This window comes from Balearica regulorum, chromosome 9 (genome assembly GCF_011004875.1).
Source record: "Balearica regulorum gibbericeps isolate bBalReg1 chromosome 9, bBalReg1.pri, whole genome shotgun sequence".
NCBI classification, from domain to species: domain Eukaryota; kingdom Metazoa; phylum Chordata; class Aves; order Gruiformes; family Gruidae; genus Balearica; species Balearica regulorum.
Window position 1 is genome coordinate 22,707,320 of NC_046192.1, and position 17,468 is coordinate 22,724,787.

At 41.8% G+C, this 17,468-nt stretch overlaps 1 protein-coding gene across 1 annotated transcript in view; it reads right to left on the reverse strand.

Annotated features, from left to right (window-relative positions):
* Positions 1 to 5,562, reverse strand: part of NLGN1 (neuroligin 1) — a 398,934-nt gene extending 393,372 nt beyond the window's left edge. The window contains exon 1 of the mRNA XM_075761538.1: positions 4,953 to 5,562. The gene's annotated coding sequence lies outside the window, so the exon portion shown is untranslated. The remainder of the gene's footprint in view (positions 1 to 4,952) is intronic.
* Positions 5,563 to 17,468: the final 11,906 nt, after the last annotated feature.

A 17,468-nucleotide genomic window follows, 5' to 3' on the forward strand; every position in this document is an offset into this window, starting at 1 on the left:
AAAAGGTATCTGAAAACCTTCTCCACAACACAGTGCCTTCTCCTGAAGCACCATGCTTTCTTCTCTGCTGGAGAAAAAAGGGCATGGTCAAGGATTCATTTCAACATCTTCACCTTGATAAAACTACTACAAAATTTCATTTTGGGAATATACCTTGAAGTAGATGCATACTTAAAAACAAACAAACGAACAAAGGGCTTCAAATCTTTTTTTTTTTTTTCTAGCTTTGCAGGAAGTTCTCCAGCACATGTGAGACTCGTGCAGTTATTGACATTTCCTAGAAAGTTGCAGAAATCAACCTAGCATCTGGCATTACAACAATATGATCATTTCCAGAACTAAAACTGGACTCTTGTGAAATTTTTAGTCCTATTTATGACAAAAGTATAGTCTGAACCATTTGGACACACAGGGCATTTCTGGCAGTTACCCCTCTCTCCCACATAAACCTTCGTAGGCAAATGTTCACCCTTGAAGTTTGGACCACCAATACATGAGGCCAAGGAGAAATCTCACTAGCTGTCAGCAGTAGTAAGCTCTTACCCTGTCCACCAAAAAGCTATGAAACGAGTACAACATCCAGTTTACTAGCTTCTTACATGAGGAAATACATGACCTATACAAGGCTGCACTTTTAGTCTGGCCTTCTAAAGCAGTGAGATCTACACAACCATGCTTTGTGTGCGCTTCCACCAATTTTTTAATCAGTCAGTGGATTCAGCCCAACCTAACTTTGGAACAGGCAAATTCATTGAGAATAATTGAGAAAAACAGACATGAGAAACTCTGCAAGGCTCTGAAAACTTCTCTCAACCTCAATATATATTAAAAAAAAAAAAAAAAAAGAAAGAAAAAGAAAAACTGCAATCCATTACCAGGCACAAGAAACACGAATGAAAGAAAGCTTTCATTCGTGTTTCAACTGTGGAAGAGTTTCACTCTACAAGACAGAAATCTTTGGGAAAGCAGCTTTCATCAGTTCTGGCGTTTCTAAACAAATATGAATACCTTTTTAAATGGTCACAACCTCAGCGTACTGCATTGAGCTCATCCTGCTGACTGTGCTGAGATTGTAAGAGTGTAAAAATAACAGAACTTGGCCACATGTCGCACTTGGGTGCTCTGAACCTCCTGCTCTTGTGTCCTGGAGGGAGATGGAGGTGTCCATCGCAGCGTGGATCTCACAGCCAGCGTTCGATGGGGTCTGACAGTGGCCAGGTCCTGTTGCTCCATATAGTGGAGGGCTTATCAGCTGGAGGTCTCCTGCTGAGACCAGACCGATGGCTCCAGCATCTTCCTACCCATTAAATGAGCAGTACGTCGGAGATCCTGTACCATTTATGGAATTTGTATAAGATGCTATCAAAAGTAGGGACAGATTGTTATCCACACCTCTGTTTCTTTCAGTTAAGCTTATTTCTGCCGGGTATCAAACATTTTATTTCTTTAAATATTTGCTTGCTTTCTTCCTCAGAAACACTTGCAACTCTTGCAGAAGTTTCATACCCATCTAGTGGCTACAGCCTGAAACTGAGCAACAAAAGCCACAGGTCTGCTCTCTGCACTTGCTACTGAATCGCTGCACAATCCCAGATTAGTCACCTGCTTCAGGTACTTTTCCCATCAGTAAAAATTAGGATGTTGATAGCTGCTCATCACTGAAAAACACTATGAGATTTCAACATGAATGTTAAAATGGGATCAAACAGTAGTATTAGTAACTGTATGGACTTAGGTATGACAAATTAATTTCTTTGATGTCTGGAAGACTGTATGTCTGGTTTTCCATTGCAAAATTATAGACTCCCACCCTGTGGATTAAAATACGAGAGTCCTGTAATACTGTTTACCATCTGAAAAAAAAAAATCCCAGAGCTTATTCAACAACAAGAGCTAAATAGGAAACGTATTGTACTTCTGGCAGAAATTACGGTTGGAGATTTAATTTGCCATACACCTTGATCAGCAATATTCTCTATCCAGCCATGAATCACCACGTTGACCCATGAACTCAAGCATCCGCCTGCAACTCACCGCCACTTAAGGAATTATCATTATTATAGCATATGAGGACAAGCATGTTCAAATATGAAAATAAACAAATAAATAAACAAAGAATTTATTCAAGCAATGACCTGTCTATTCAAGAACTACGTTATGCTCAAATGCACACACAATATAAAAGATAACAAATAGTAAAAAGGGACACAGACAACCCTTCTAGTGAGTCACCAGTTCAGTTTTCTAAATGTTCTTGATGTTCAGAGCAAAGACATTTTAAAAGCTCAAATCCAAGTCTGTCCTCATTGAGTAACTGTTCTTTGGCAAAGAGGGAATGACAGCAGCTGTACTGATGACACAACAGGAAACGCTCTTTGACCCTCTCCATCTATGGAGATAAACAGTACACTTTCTAACACTGACAAATTAACTCTAAATAAATACTATTGGCATCAAAGTTACCATCTAAGTGGGATGCTTGCAGAGTCAGAAAATCTCATTGAAAACATATTTAGATATAGGTTCATGAAGCCTATGGAAATTCTTGCTTGAATAAGGACAGTAGAATAGAACTCAGCATCTCCGAGATATTTCACGCTAATAAAACACTGTGTTCAGAGGGGCTCAGAGAAAGCACTAAAATCTACATGCATTTCATGAAATAACTTCTCAGATTTGCGTTCCATTAACCTTATTTAAGTGCCTACTCCGTGGCCATGAAAAATTCTATCTTACCAGAATTTGCATGTGGCTATTTCCCCAAAAAAAAGAAGAAAAAAAAAGATACACGGTAAAAAAAAAAAAATCTTTGAAGGACTCAGCATATCTATATAATTGTATTATGTTTGGCAACCACTGGCCCAAGTAATCGTATGGTGAACTGAATCTGCACCTGCTCAATTGCTGATTAATGGTTTTGCACAGTGAGTGATTTGTCGGCAGCATTAAATGGAGCTCCAACTGAACACGTAGTAAGCTACGCAGATAATATACGTACATGGAGATGTATGTTACATCACCAGTTGCTGGTGTTAAAGATTGTCAAAGGCAATGGAAAGAAAACTCAAGTAAATGTAAACCCTGTGGCTTAACAATTCTCTTAAAACAGTCAAATTTGATTCCTTTCCTCATAGCATATTCCCCCCCACACACCCCCCCGTAAGAACAGCAGCAAGATTTTATTCCAGCCTTTTCAATACATCCTGACTGTAAATAATGGATCAAAAAATACAATCATGAATACAGAAGAAGGGGGAAATAAAGCAACAGAAAAGGATAACATGAAAGAGGAGCTTTCCTCACAGCACTGCAGGAATACTGCTATATTCTGCTGAAGGATTGAACTCCACAGCTCCTGCTTATTTTTAAGAGCATTTAAAAAGCTAATGGTAGAATCATCAAGATTACAAAAAAAAAAAAAAAACAACAAACCCTACCACATTTCCTTTGTCTTCTAATCAAAATATGTAATCAGAAGGCCTAAGTGATGATTACCTCCTACTTTCAAACCAAGTCACTAAAGCAGCCAGCTAAAAGGGCTTTCACTCTTTTCAGTGCCAGGGAATGTGTCACTTCACCAAACAGGTACGTTCACGCGCTACCCTCACTTCACAATAATCTGATCTGTTCCTATATTTCAAGAGGACAGCGGTCGCCTACAGCTAAGGCACGCTGTAGGAGTTCAGTAAACACGGGACTCATATCAAGAAAGCCACTTTTTAGTAATGGCACCTTTATTACAGCAAACATGTTCACAACTGTTAGTGCAATTAATTATCGGGACGAGGAGATACGCAGCAAAAGACTAGAAATTGTCTTTACTGGAACACAATTCATTTAGATGATTTATGGAGTTCTTTATTGTTAGCGTCACAAGAGCTTTTTCAAAACAAGAGAAATCATTAAATCCCATAAAACACGGACTATCGCCACAGTTAGCTGGTAATTGATATCCTTGCTCGTGCCATTTATATCACTAAATGGAGCTGATAAAACAAAAATTAGTAAAGCACGCTGATGGAGAGCAAGAGCCTGTGACATCCCAGAAGGAAGCAAGGGTATCCTTTTCCTCCATTCCCAGGAGGAACGACTTCCCCCCCCGCACGCCACAGCCCCCAGAAGCGTTTGAAATTCAGGGCAGGTGCTCCCCCCGCCTCCCCAGCGGGCGCCGTGCGGGGGCCGCCGGAGCTGGGCTCCCCTTCCCCGCTCCGCCGGAGGGTCCCGGTGCGGGGGATGCTGAAACTTTGGGAAGGAGGGAGGGAAGGAGGGAGGGAAGGCGAGGGCCCCCCCGCCCCGCAGAGCCGGCGGCAGCAGCGCGCTCAGCGCCGCGCCCCGCGGGGGGACCCCGGCGGGACCGGGCCGGGCCGGGCGGCCGCGGGGGGGACCCGGTGCCGCAGGCGGGGGCTGGACCTCGGTGCGTGTCGGTACGGCCCAGAAATCAACCCCAGCCCCGGCGAACCGCTGGCGGGGGGTGGGGGGAAGGGAATTAATTTGCTTTTAGAAGGAGAACCCTCATTGCTACACACACACACACAAGTCTCGGTCCAGTTTTCCCCTGGGGGAATTTTAGCTAGTTTTCTCTCTTTTTAAAATGCAAATAAAAAAAGCTTTTGTGTTACAGTTTTCTATGGGGCTCTTGAGGAATCCTGCTGGGTGGAGAAAGTGCAAGGTAAGAAATCATTTTTAAACAGAGGATTGGTGGTTTTAAACAGTTACCAAATATCAGCCAAAACATGTGCACGGCAAAGAAACTCCCAAATACAGAGCAGGCAGGGAGGACGAATGTATATTTTAGTGATGAAAAGCAAGCAGGCGTATTAGAAAAGACTAGGAAGGATGGGAGAACAGCACCGAAAATGCAAATAAATCAGCCCAGATTCTATGAAAAAAGAGAAGCTGCTGATAACCCTGAGCAAATACTGCTGCCTCAAAGATGGAAATAGCTCCCTTACCTTATTACTAATCCTCGCTTGCACCTGCTCTGCAATCATAAATACTTCGAGGTGCTTAATATGAAGCTAAATTGATGGCTGAATTTAAGAATTTCTTCGTACACCTCTTTTAGAGATTGAAAAGGAGATTTTTGGGATCGTCCTCCTCAGTATCCATTAGCTTCCCAAAGAATTCCAAATTTCTTGAAAAAGAGAGGCAGAAAAAATACGATATGTCTATATACAAACGGGTACTGTAATACATCCAAAAAACAGGGAGTGGGGGAATCTGAGAGGTGTCACTACAAACTTGGCAAGCAAAACGTATCCTCAGCAGGAAGGAGAGAGAGAGGGAAAAAAAAAAAAAAAGCTGCAAAATACAAAATTCCCAGGGAGATTTTGAAGGGGAAAGAAAGAAAGGAAAAAAAAAAAAAAAAAGCAAAGCACAGAGGAAAGACGTATGAACAGAGCCCAAATGGGATGGCGGGATCTTTCCCAGCCATCCATCCGTCAGCAAAGTGAGCAGCCGCCTCCCGCGCCGCCGCTGCGGGTTTGCTGCTCTCCCTCCCGCGGCCGCCGCTACCTGCGCGCACGGCAGCACACCCGCACGCGCAGACACACGCACGCCCAGACACGCGCACACACACACACGCACCCCCCCCGTGCACACTCACACCGAGCCCGTGCCGTGGCGGGGCGCACCCCCGCGGGCTCAGCCAGGCTCGGCGGTCCCCGCGGGGATCCCCGGCGTGTGCGGCTGTGCGTGTGCGTGTGCCCGCGGGGTGTGCCCGGGCCTGCCCGCCCTCCCGCCCCGCACGTCAGAGGTGACGCTCAGCCGAGCCGGGGATGCTGGAGCAGCCGCAGCCCCAACCAGCTGCCGCGGAAAGTTCCCCCCCCGTCTCCCCCTCCAGCCTCCGGGGCTTCAAGGTTTGGGGGGTGATCTCCTCTGCCTTCCTCCCCTCGTCCCCCCACGCACAAAGCCGGATCCGGGTGCAGTCTATGCCCCACGCTGGGGGTGGGCTCTCTGCTGCTGCCTCCCTTCTCTCCCTGCCTTTGCATCTACCCCCCCCCGCCCAGCCCCTCACGTTTCCCAAGGCAGCCCAGGTGCAAGCAGGCTGGGTAAGGAAAGGTGGGGAGGCTGCTCTCTCAGCGGGGGAAAGCCCAAAAAAAGTCCACGGGTACAAACACACGCCAGGCACCTCTTCCCAGCAGCGCTGCCCGTCCTGGCTTGCTGGGTGCATTTCCAATATTCCCACACACAGCACCCCAAAACGTGTCGGGTCAGCTCAGCAGGCCCTAGGTGCAGACACATCACCTCCCCTCTCTCACTTCCGCTCTTTTTCCCTGACCTGGTACACATTTCATCTGAGACTTTCAAAGACCTTTAATTATTCTATTAATGTACACCCATAAATCTTCCAGAGCAGCATTTCATTAGGCAAACATCAATATATGGTACACAGAGATGTAAACAGAGGCACCATGGGCTAGATAGGTAGCAAATTACACACTGAAGCCATAACAAAAGCTAAAACAAAATTGTTCAGTCTTGTTTCCCAGGGCTTTTCTAGGGCAATAATTCTATGATTTTTTTTTTTTATTAAAAAAAAAGTTCCCTAGGAACAACATGTGGCAGTAGATTACCAGGTTACTAGAGCAAGCCCCAGTTTACACCGCTGTAACAAATCTCTCCTTACCGGCTTACAGTTAGACTAGTGAGGGAAAACAAAATAAAAAAGCCTTACAAGTGTCTTAACTACTAGTGTTTATAGTCATATCATTTACATAAACAAATGAAAAGCAGATTTTTAATTTTTTTTCCTCCTTGACAGATTTGGAATGAGAAAACACCAGCCTGAGTGGAAGACACAAAATACAGGTCCACGCAACCAGAGAAGAAAGACCAAGGAAAACTGACCTCCTGGCTCACACTTGGGTGATGGGATGTGTACAGGCAGTGGGATTTATAACTTGTTTTATCCCTCATAAGGTGCTTGGAAGAGGTGATCAGGGATGTGCAAGCAGAGGGATGTGGAAGAATTTCAAAGTATGAGCTTCAAAGCAAGTCTTAAACATGGGCACAGAGAAGGCAGAGACAAGGAGAGGAGGAGGCAAAGGGTGCAGTGAGGTCTTCCTAGGCAAAGGGGAAGGGTGGGAAGGGAACAGAGACACTAGAAATAAACTCTTTAGGGCTTCCTCAACTGGAAATATGCCCTTGTGAAGGACTGTCTCACGCACTATTTTCCAGTGAGGAAGTCAAAGTCACATCCCATCAGTTGGGTATCTTCCAGCTGAATTTTGAGTGTTATTGTAGGACTGAAGGTACAGGGTGTTTTACTGTCTTAACACCTTTTTCTCTGACAAAAGCGGGGGGGGGGGGGGGGAGAACAACTCTACCCACAACCTAAACAGGGATTAGTTTAAGGATGAGCCCAGGAAAGATTCTTTACAATCCTTGTATCAGACAAATGTGTTTACAGTAAAAACAAAATACTACTCCTGAGAAATTGATACAAGTGGAAGAACAGTTTTATTCCTTAATGGCAGTGTTGGATGCAGAGCAATCTGGAAATCTTGTAGAGATTCCAAAGGCAATACCCGTCTGTGAAATATGATGCATTTTTAAAGTCCTCAAGCCAATGTGACTAACAGGGTTCCAGCCCAGAATGCTTCTCCCAAAACTGAGAAGTTCAGTACATGAAAATATTGGTGTTTTTTCTGTTTTCAAATCAAACAAACCCTTGATTTATCCTTGGAGCAACAAACGTGACTTTGGAATATGCAATCTCATCTTTAATCACTGTTCCAATGGCTACAAAAGCAAGGGCAGATGCTCCCATCTGCTGTGTGGCACTGGGTGGAGCAGAACAAGCCAGTGCCCCAAAAACGGATTGGCAGATGCAGCATCTCTACTACACCTTCAGGGGCCTCTGGGAAAGGCAGCCCCCTCCCCACACACACATCTCCATACTCCTGTACCAAACTAACATACAGGCACACATCCTTATACACCGCTCTGTTCCAGCAATGGCCAGTTTGGGGAAAGAGGACCTGCAGAGAGAAAGGACGGAGCTGGGGAGCAGCTGTTCTCTGCGGCATGGTGCCTTCCTCAGTATGCGATTTTCAGCTGGAAGTCCGTACGGTTGTTTCAGCTTAGGAAAATGGGAGATCAGCCCTTCACCTTCAGTCCCACTGGAGAGAGCACTACTGGCAGGAAGAGAGGCTCTGCGCTGGAGCAGGCATGAAGGGAATAGGGAGACAGACGTAGGGGAGAGCTCTGCATGTCTGGAAGGCAAGTCTCATACATTTTTGAAGTGATCATTAATTTGGTACTCCCACCCCAAGAAGCAGATTTAACCTTCTACCCACTAAGTTATCTACATAATCCTCACCACTGCAATATCTGAATACCTTAAGAGCCTTAAACCGGACTTCCAGATGATCAAGTTCACCACGTGTAGGTGTAAGGCTGACGGCTTCAGACTCACTCTGGTTTTCCTAAGGGTGGAAGCTCAGATGTAACACGGTCGCACATATCGGTTCTACCTTTCAGAAAGAGGGTGATTTATCAGGATTAGCCTCAGGGGTATTTCTAATACCTTCCCTTTACTTGTGGTGATTAAACAGGATTGACGATATCTTCCAGTCCCTTCCAGCTCCTACATCTTTTCCTAGGGATTTATATAGAGGGGAAGATCCTGTAATACAGCTAGTAGCTAATACATCTCACAAGGACAACAAAGTCACTTTATTAACACAAGTTTAGCCTTCCCCAACTTGTAATTGTAACTCTGTGTTACCATGTGTGTCTTGCCACATTAACACTCAAGCAGAAGAACCCCACTAAAATTTATGAAGAATAATGGAAATTAATTCTATGGTTTACTGTCCAAAACTAGAGAGGAGACTTCCACACTTAATGTAATCATCTCTGCTTCTGTGAGACAGAGGAAATGAAGGTGCCCTGAACATGACAAACAGAAAATGATATGTACAAAAATAGGGGAAAGAGCTGCATAATAAAGCTGTCTTTTGCAACTGTCCAAGAGAGACTGAGAAGGCTGAAAATGAATTGCAGCAAGGATGACTTTGAAGAGAAATTGTCAGCTTGCTTAGCTCCCAAATTCACACCCTCACGCACAATCTCTAGACGAAAACCAAAACGCAGATGCCCAGAAGTTCTGTGGCAGAGGATGAGACCTTATGCTTTCTTTCTGTGTTTGTTACTCTATGAGCATAGCATGAAGTTTCATAACTGGAAGAGTTACATTAATGAGAAATATAATTATGCATATGAAATATAAATAAGTTATTGGCAAATATATAAAAGGGACTGCAACTTTAGACCTCAAACTTTATAAAAATGGTTTTATTTTCAAAGGTGCTGGGCAGCCAAAGACTTCCCGACATCATGGAAAAGTGAGGGACATTTTTATCTCAAAAACAATGCCCAATAATTTCTTGAAGCGCTTACACTTAAACTTCAATTTCCATTCTTGCTGTCTGTCTTTTGACTATAAACATTTATTTCACCTTCTTCGAACAGTCTATACTAACATCTAAGAAAAATCTTGTAATGACTTTGGTAGAAGCAAGTGTCGTTCCAAAGACATTCTGCATTTTTTCCTTGAACAGAATCAAAGATCAGTTTGGAGTAATAGTACGGTTGAAATCTCAAGGTTTTAAAATTTCAAGGAAAATTATATGCTACTAGTGAGGAAAATTAAAAAGCTTATTTGAATTATTTTAATCCATTCTGAGATTATTTTTAATAATCAAATCAGATCTTATCAAGAGTTAAATTAATATCTTGAGCAAGCTTTCAAGGAACCTCAGGTAGTCATTGAAACATTTTTATAAAGATGCTTTACAAATATAATGGAATACATAGGATATACTATGAGAAGATACTCCTGCATTTAATGCCTACTGTTTTAACAGCATGAGAATTTTTTCTTCCTTCTTTAGGTGTAAGGGGCCCTTACTAAATACCAGGAAAAGATTAAGGTGAAAACATTAAAATAAACACAAATATTCTAGTGCTAGGATCCTGGGGCATCCTGAGATGACTTTTCTTTTTCACCTTACTAGTTGATCTAGCAGCTGCTCTTATTTCCCATGTTAGTATTAGGATTCAAGGATGACACATTCACACATGACATATAATGCCTTCTCTTTACACTCACGCAACCCATAATATTAAACAACAGCGTTGTCTTTAGGTCAGCTGTGTCACAATGTTATTGCAAAATTTCCTTATAAAATAGTAGGTACAGTTAGGAAAAAAACCCCAACCTTCTTGTGGGTCTGATTTGTCTCCTGTGTAATCAGAAATCTGAAGTCACTCATTGCAGGTTTCAGGTGTTGAAGCCTGGTATCCAGAAACAAACCTCAGAGATTAATATTTTGCCAGCAAGGCAAACAGACACTTCACAGGATTTTGAAAAGTTTCTAGCTTTGACCCAGTTTCTATCACGATCGCAGGCAGCACCTCTTACACCAGACACAGCTTTATGGATAGCCCCAGTCAGCACTAATCACCATTAATCAAAACATCAGAATAAGACCCTGGGTTTTTAGCCTTATATTTTAATATGGTTAGATGTAGTGATACAGTTAAATACAGTCTCCTCTCACACATCTCTACAAGCACAGCTTGAGTGTTCAAGCATAGGGCACGATCCTGTGAGGTGTTGGTGATTTACCTATCTGGTTCTCACAAAAGGACCCAGTTTGTTAATAAACAAACTTAAAACTCAAATCAAGGTCAAATTTGATCTCACTCAAAATAAACCTTCTTTTTCATCCTGGTTTTAAATCATGTGTCTTAAAACTGAAACTGGCCAGTAGCTAAACTTTTTCCCCTTCTTTGCTAGTCATTAACAAGTTGAGCTGCTCATCAGTGAATGTCATATGGAATAAAGATGTTCCAAAGCTACACAAGAGCTCATGAACAGAAGACTGTCTCCTGCCTGCATTTCTTGTCACACAGCCAAACACTCTCTAGCATTAGATACATATTTTAACAATGCAGATATAAGTAAATCTCGAGCTATGTTATTACCCCCAATATGAGTTTGACATGACTTCCAGGTGGGTAGTTTGAGGACTTAAAATTACATCTATTCCTGATACATGGAATACCCTAATACTTTCCTGGAATAAAGCAGCTTTATTATTTAAAAAAAAAAAAGTCTCTAAAAAATCCAGTTACTATCATAAGAAAGGGAGCAAGCCACAGCAATTATGCAATCACTTCTAAAGACCACCTGTATGGCGCACGTATAGCACAGGCTATAGTACTCAAAACCAAGGCATGAAATAACTACCCAAGTTTAAAATATTATACAAGATTCTTTGGCCTTTTCCCACTTCCTCAAACATTTTTAGTTGTCAAAAGTCTTATTTCCATATCTGAGACTACTACGTCTACTGGAAGTAAAGGAGTTGTGATTATCCTTAAAGTGTATCTGACATCGCTATTAATGCTTTAAACTTGCTACCAGTGCATTTTTGCAGTTTTTGCCTTTTAGCAGAACTGACACATATAAAAGCTTTGAAAATTCTAAGTATTAATCTCCAAAAGCATATGTGTAGTGATTACTTAACCAATAGGATGTTTTTTCAGTTCCTCTACAAGTTGGCTCAGTAACAGTACAATATTAATAATGCTTTAGCTTATACTTTTACAACCTGTTCTCCATTTCTCCCATCTGTCGATAGACTAAAATTGTGTTTACAGAATCACTCATTTTTTAACCTTTTTTTTAATTCATCTGAGACAACTCATAACCATTTTTTTTTCCTAAAGAGACTACAAAACCCCAAAACTTAAGGTTCAGCTCAGTTTCCAAAGCTGTTGATCTAATTGTGAAGTAGCTCCATTGATTTGAAAAGTGTTATTTTGGTTTCATCCTGTAACAAATGAGAAAATTTTCTTCTCATTACTATTCCAATTAAACATACAACTTTAGTTCAGCTCGCTATCTTTCTCACAAAAGTACAACTTGAGGTAACCCTAGGGTCTCTTACAACATTAGTAGGTATATGTACATAAAAACCTGGCAATATTTGATGGGGGAAAACACAGCCAGCAGTGATCTGTATTGCGAACCTGAATCCTCTGAGATGCCCAAATGGGAAAGGAAGAAGGAAATAATTACAGTGCTGGGTGCTATCCACTAATTCTGGATAATCTACCGCCTTCAGTTCCGTATCATGCTCCCATCCACCGAGACTCCAAGGCACGTGGGTATGTACAGAAGTCACTGTAATAGTACTATTTTACACATTAATTTCTTTGTGTGGTCAGGAACAGGGAAATGGAGAAGTCTATCCTCCTCAAGACCCTGCACTCTCTCCCCGCATGCTGCGCACAGCAGGTGGGAGGATTGGCATAAAGAAATTAAATTTTCCCAAATAGCTCTCAGAGCTTTAACTTAGACCACTGTTTTCATTCCCATTCAGCAGACTTGCTGGAGTAAACGGTGGTTTAAAAATTATTCAAGGACCTCAAGATTTGGCCCCAAACCAATGTGTATATAAATGACTTCATTTACAACTATGTTTTTATGCCAGATTTAATGTCAACACCCTAACGGTGCGTTGGATTTCATTTATAGGATTTATTAATTTTTATCTAATGAACAATTTCACAAGGCAATTTAGATGATTACAACTGTGAAATGTCTGCAGTGAGGACCAGATCTTGCCAGCCTCGCTCGCCTGTAGTGCCACTTATATCAAAAGTAATTGAAAACAATTGTACTTTAAAAGCACCAAAACAAACACCTTTGAAAACACTTAGCCTACACGAGAAAAGGAAGCACGGTGGATATTTCAGCGAATTCTGAGCCACATTGTCTCCGTACAGATAAGCACGGCTGATCTTACTGGAGCAGACTGACCTATAGGAAGATGCATGGCATCTGACACGAAGAGCGCACCTTTGCGCAAGAATTGCCTACGCGTTGGTTTGGCTGCAACGGATCATCCCTGTGACAAAACCCCCATGATTGCAGTAGGAACAGAATGAGGTCAAAGCCAACCATCCTAAAAATCTCACCTTGTCATTTCAACAAAATTTGGAAATTAAAGCAAGGGAATGTTTCCTCAGTTATGTACTGCAGTGAACCAGAAAGTGGTTTATTTACCCAAAAGGTCATCTGCGGAGTAGTATCTTTGTTTATTTTTTTATTTTTAGTAGTAGGACATTGCTTTCTCCTTCTGATCTTGGAATTATACTACAAAGCTTCCCATTTATAATTAATGGCATTTTAAAGACATTTTTTGCTTAGATGACTAGAATCTTCCCAGCACCGGCGCCCAAAACCAATCACCAGCATCGTGGTTAGTTTATTTCCAACTCCCCTTCACCCAGCAATAATTATATTTTTTTCTACGTGTTTCAGAAAACAGAGATTGTTTGCCATAAAATTAACTTGACATGATTCAAAAAGAAATGCAAAACATTTTATAAGGGGTCCAAGAGAGAGAGCTCTGCAATTGTGAACAGAGGCTTAAACGAGAGCGGGGAATACTGGTGCTTTCAGCCGGGGGAAGCTTCATTACAAGCTAAGTTTTGTTTCCTTTACTTGCTGCAGCACAATGACAGCTTTGACAGACATATGGGTTGTTTAGAATTGTAAAGGCTTTTTAGTTTAAAGTGCTTCAGGAATATATCTAGCTGCACTATATGACGTAGGCACTTTTTATTTAGCTGTATTCTGCTAAATGTAGTTGGAACACTTTTCAGTCCGTGCATAGGAAAATCTGTTTTGGTCTACTTCTGCATTGCTGAGCTGCTCACGCAGTGCGTCCTACTAAGGCTGTGCGTTTTATACTGCGCGTTACCGTGCACTTCAAACGCCGTGCGTATTATTGTCATTTCTTTCTATGGGAACTGGAAGGTACTTGAGGCTGTCCCGTCTCTGAGCAGACAGCCAAAACCACAAAGTCTTTATGTCATTTAAACCTTCTTCCAAAAAGAATGAATAAGGTCACTCTGAGCTGTAGGTTTGCAGGTTTTGTCTCATTGCAAGAGTTGCATTTTGGGGTCTGTTACAACGCTATAAGGTTTTGCTTGAAAATTTCATTGTGTCATTGTGGGCCTCGTGTGCATTGCAGCTGATACCCACGTTACATCTTTTGCTTAGTTTAAAAATGTGTTGGTTGGTTGTTTGGATTTTTTTAATGTCAGAACCATACACTTTGAGACAGATCCTGATTTCCATTACATCGTGTAGTACCCAGAGTAAAGCCATTTGCTTGAGTGGAATTATACTAGATGACACAAGCCTGGCTGAGATTAGACTGTGGCTGATTATGGGATCTACAAACCAAATGGTGCTCTTTCTGGCTCATGCATTAGTCACTGCCAATAAAGATGTTGCAGCTCTAAATTCTATTAGTCCAGAATGCAGAAACAACCTCACGCTGCAGATAAGAAAAGAGAAAACACCAGACTTGTAAACTGCTAAGTACGATTAACTAGACCAGAGCAGAGCTTGGTGTTCTTTGCACAAGCCTTGCTGGTTTTACCAGTAGGATCTAACACACACAAAAATTAAGCAATCCCCAAAATGAAGCCAACCAAATGTCCAGAAAGAAAAGGAGGCCATATTTTCCACAGACTCAACCACTGGTTCCTCTTATTATGGGACGCATAACCTTACAGACTAAGAATAAAGCCTTTTCTTCAGCGTGGGGGGACAGCGCTGCCCCCACCTTATATCGATCCCTCATATCCACCTCCTGTCATCTACCATGTAGCTGCAGCCTTGCAGCCACTGTTTATTTACAGCTGTATTCAGACTTGGCCCTATAGGAGCAGGCTCTCCTAATTAACAATTCCTCATTCCTATGTTGAGTGGAGGGTCTCATAAGATATCCTGGCACTGTTCGTGCTTGGAGGGTTTTTACCTCTTCACTATTAATAGCTTTAGGAACACATATAACATCATTTAAAGGGTCAACCAGAAGGTTCAACCCAAACTACTGTGTTTCAGGTATTTTGCTGTTTTCTGGAAAAAGCCCTTTGAGAGCTGGTGCTACCTGGTATAGGGTGAAGGAACAGCTGCCCTATATAGATCTCTGCAAAGACTGTTATTTGACCATCAGTGAATCAATACTACATTTTGGGGGGGGGGAAGACAGAAAAGGCTCACCTATAAGAGCATTGGACCCAGTAGAGACGGGACAGATTAAAAAGGAACTGTGAGAATGAAACAAAAGTTACACTCTGACTTTTCTTTGAAAATTTAAAAATATCTTCTGCATGAACAAGAGTCTCCTGGGTGCCAGCTTCGGAAGTAACTTAAAGAAAATTCTCATGTCATTTGTGGCTGATGTAATGTAAGAATCCTTTCTTACAGTCTTTCAGTGAGATATAGGGTAGAAAACTGGACTCCCACTCACAGGCAGATTTTTTTTTCCCCTTTGCACACTTGTCAAAGAATATGTCTTTTCCTCTTAGAATAACGAGAGCCTATTCACAGAAATTCTGCAAGCAGACCCTCCATTTCCCCATCAGTGAAACAAGGGCAATGCCTAGAGTGTTTCAAAGGATTCATTAATAAGTAGTTATACATGCTAAGTTTAAATAAACATATGCAAATCCTGAATATTAATTCTGTAAGAATTATGTGGGATCACACCTCACTAGGTATGTTTCTAGCACTTGATTTTTATTTTTTTTCCCCCATTAACGAAACTGTGTAGGTTGAGCTTGTAATTCTGGGTTTGTAATTGAACCTTCATTCAAAGGCATAAGACCAGGTGATCCTGACAGGCTTTCTGCAGTGCCTCTGAACTCATTCGTCCCCAGGATGGAGCTGCAGATTTTTTTTTAATTTAATTTTTAAACAATTTACAATAAAATACTTGATGAGTACTTTTTCCAGGACACGGTCCACATTTTTCTCCCATCTCACAATCTTAAGAAACCTTTATATACATCTGAGCTCTGATAACTGAGAAAGATAGCCTGCTGTTCTTACTCAGCCAAAAATTGCAGAATGTCAGAGATACAGTAGGAAGAACATTTGGCTGCTTCTGTCACTCCCAACAAAATCTCTAACATTTTGTTTTATTTAATGGCTTCACTTTTCATAAGATGATTCAAACCCCTATAGGGGACCTACATTAGTCTGATGACATTTTTCTGCTAGTATAATTATTATGTCCTTCTACAGTCTGCTTTTCATCTGTGCAGAATTTCTCCCTGGCACAGAAGAGTTTAGTTAAAGACCTTGAGGTGGAAACTGGAGAAGCCAGAATAGTTCTTCAGCATAAGGTAAGGTGGAGGGCAACTTCTTTGGTGTAACTGTGCATGTACCGGCATATCTGGCAGCTGGTGGCATCAAATAGCAGATGGACACAATGCAACTGAGCAGAAAGAATCTTCCTACACTAAAGAAAAAAAAAATATATTGGGGGTGAGGGAAGAGGCACATTTGCCTTTCATTCACACTTCTCCAGGCAAAATATGTTTCAGGTTTCAGCCACTTCGACCATAGCAGGAACGTGGGTATTTCTAACAGAGTACATACTGCAGTATATATACCCGTATATCACCTCATTAATCACAAATCATAGCAATTTGATTTGATTACCCCATGCAAAGATCTACCCTACTGCTTTGTGTTCAAATGAAGTTTTTTTTTTTAAGAAAGAAATAGACCCCACTTGAATCTCACGTCATTATAACATACATGGCTACTGCTAAATGCTTAGAGGTTGGGGTTTGGGTGTTTTAAGGACAATCATAGCTAGACTCAGCTGTACTTTTAAGCCGAGGTTAGAGCTAGCCCCTTGAACATGTGTCTTTTTGTTGCTAAGCAGGTGGAGATCTGAAGTCGGAATAGAGCACTTGGGATAAAAAGAAAGCAAATCCACCTCCTCAGATTTAAAGACAATATTGCCTTGGTAACAGGTAACACATGTGAAGTATGTGGTTAATTAAGGCTTCCAGTTATAACAGCAACAAAACAGAAATGAAAATGAGAAGCATTGTAGCAAAATAAAGACAGTCCTTAATAGTCAGGTAGCTTAAAACACATTAGTGTACACCATTAAACAATTGAAAAAGACAACCGTGTAGGTCAGACGGAAACAGCAAACAGAAGTCTGGAAAACTTAGTGGACTGGAGTGCTCTCCACAGGACAGGAAAGGATTCGGAGAGCTCGTGCCCTGTTCACTGGTGGGTGAGAGGAGTAAGGGGACGAGAAGACGAAGTTACCTGAAGGTACGTTAAAGGAAGAACACAATCGCATCCACAGTTTTCAAACTCCGTTCACCGCCATTATGCACAAGCGTTATACAAAGCTGAAGCAGACGCAGATTTTGGTGCTGAACACCCTTCATTCATCCTTCTCACCAAGCGACTCTGACCTCACCCGCCCCACTCGGAAAAAGCATGAGGGATGCGAGCACAAGGCAAAGCATTATGGAGCTGGGAGAACTGAAATAGGGTCCCTTTAGCACAATAAGCAACCACTTTGACAGCAAGAAACGGAATATGAAAACAAACACATAAA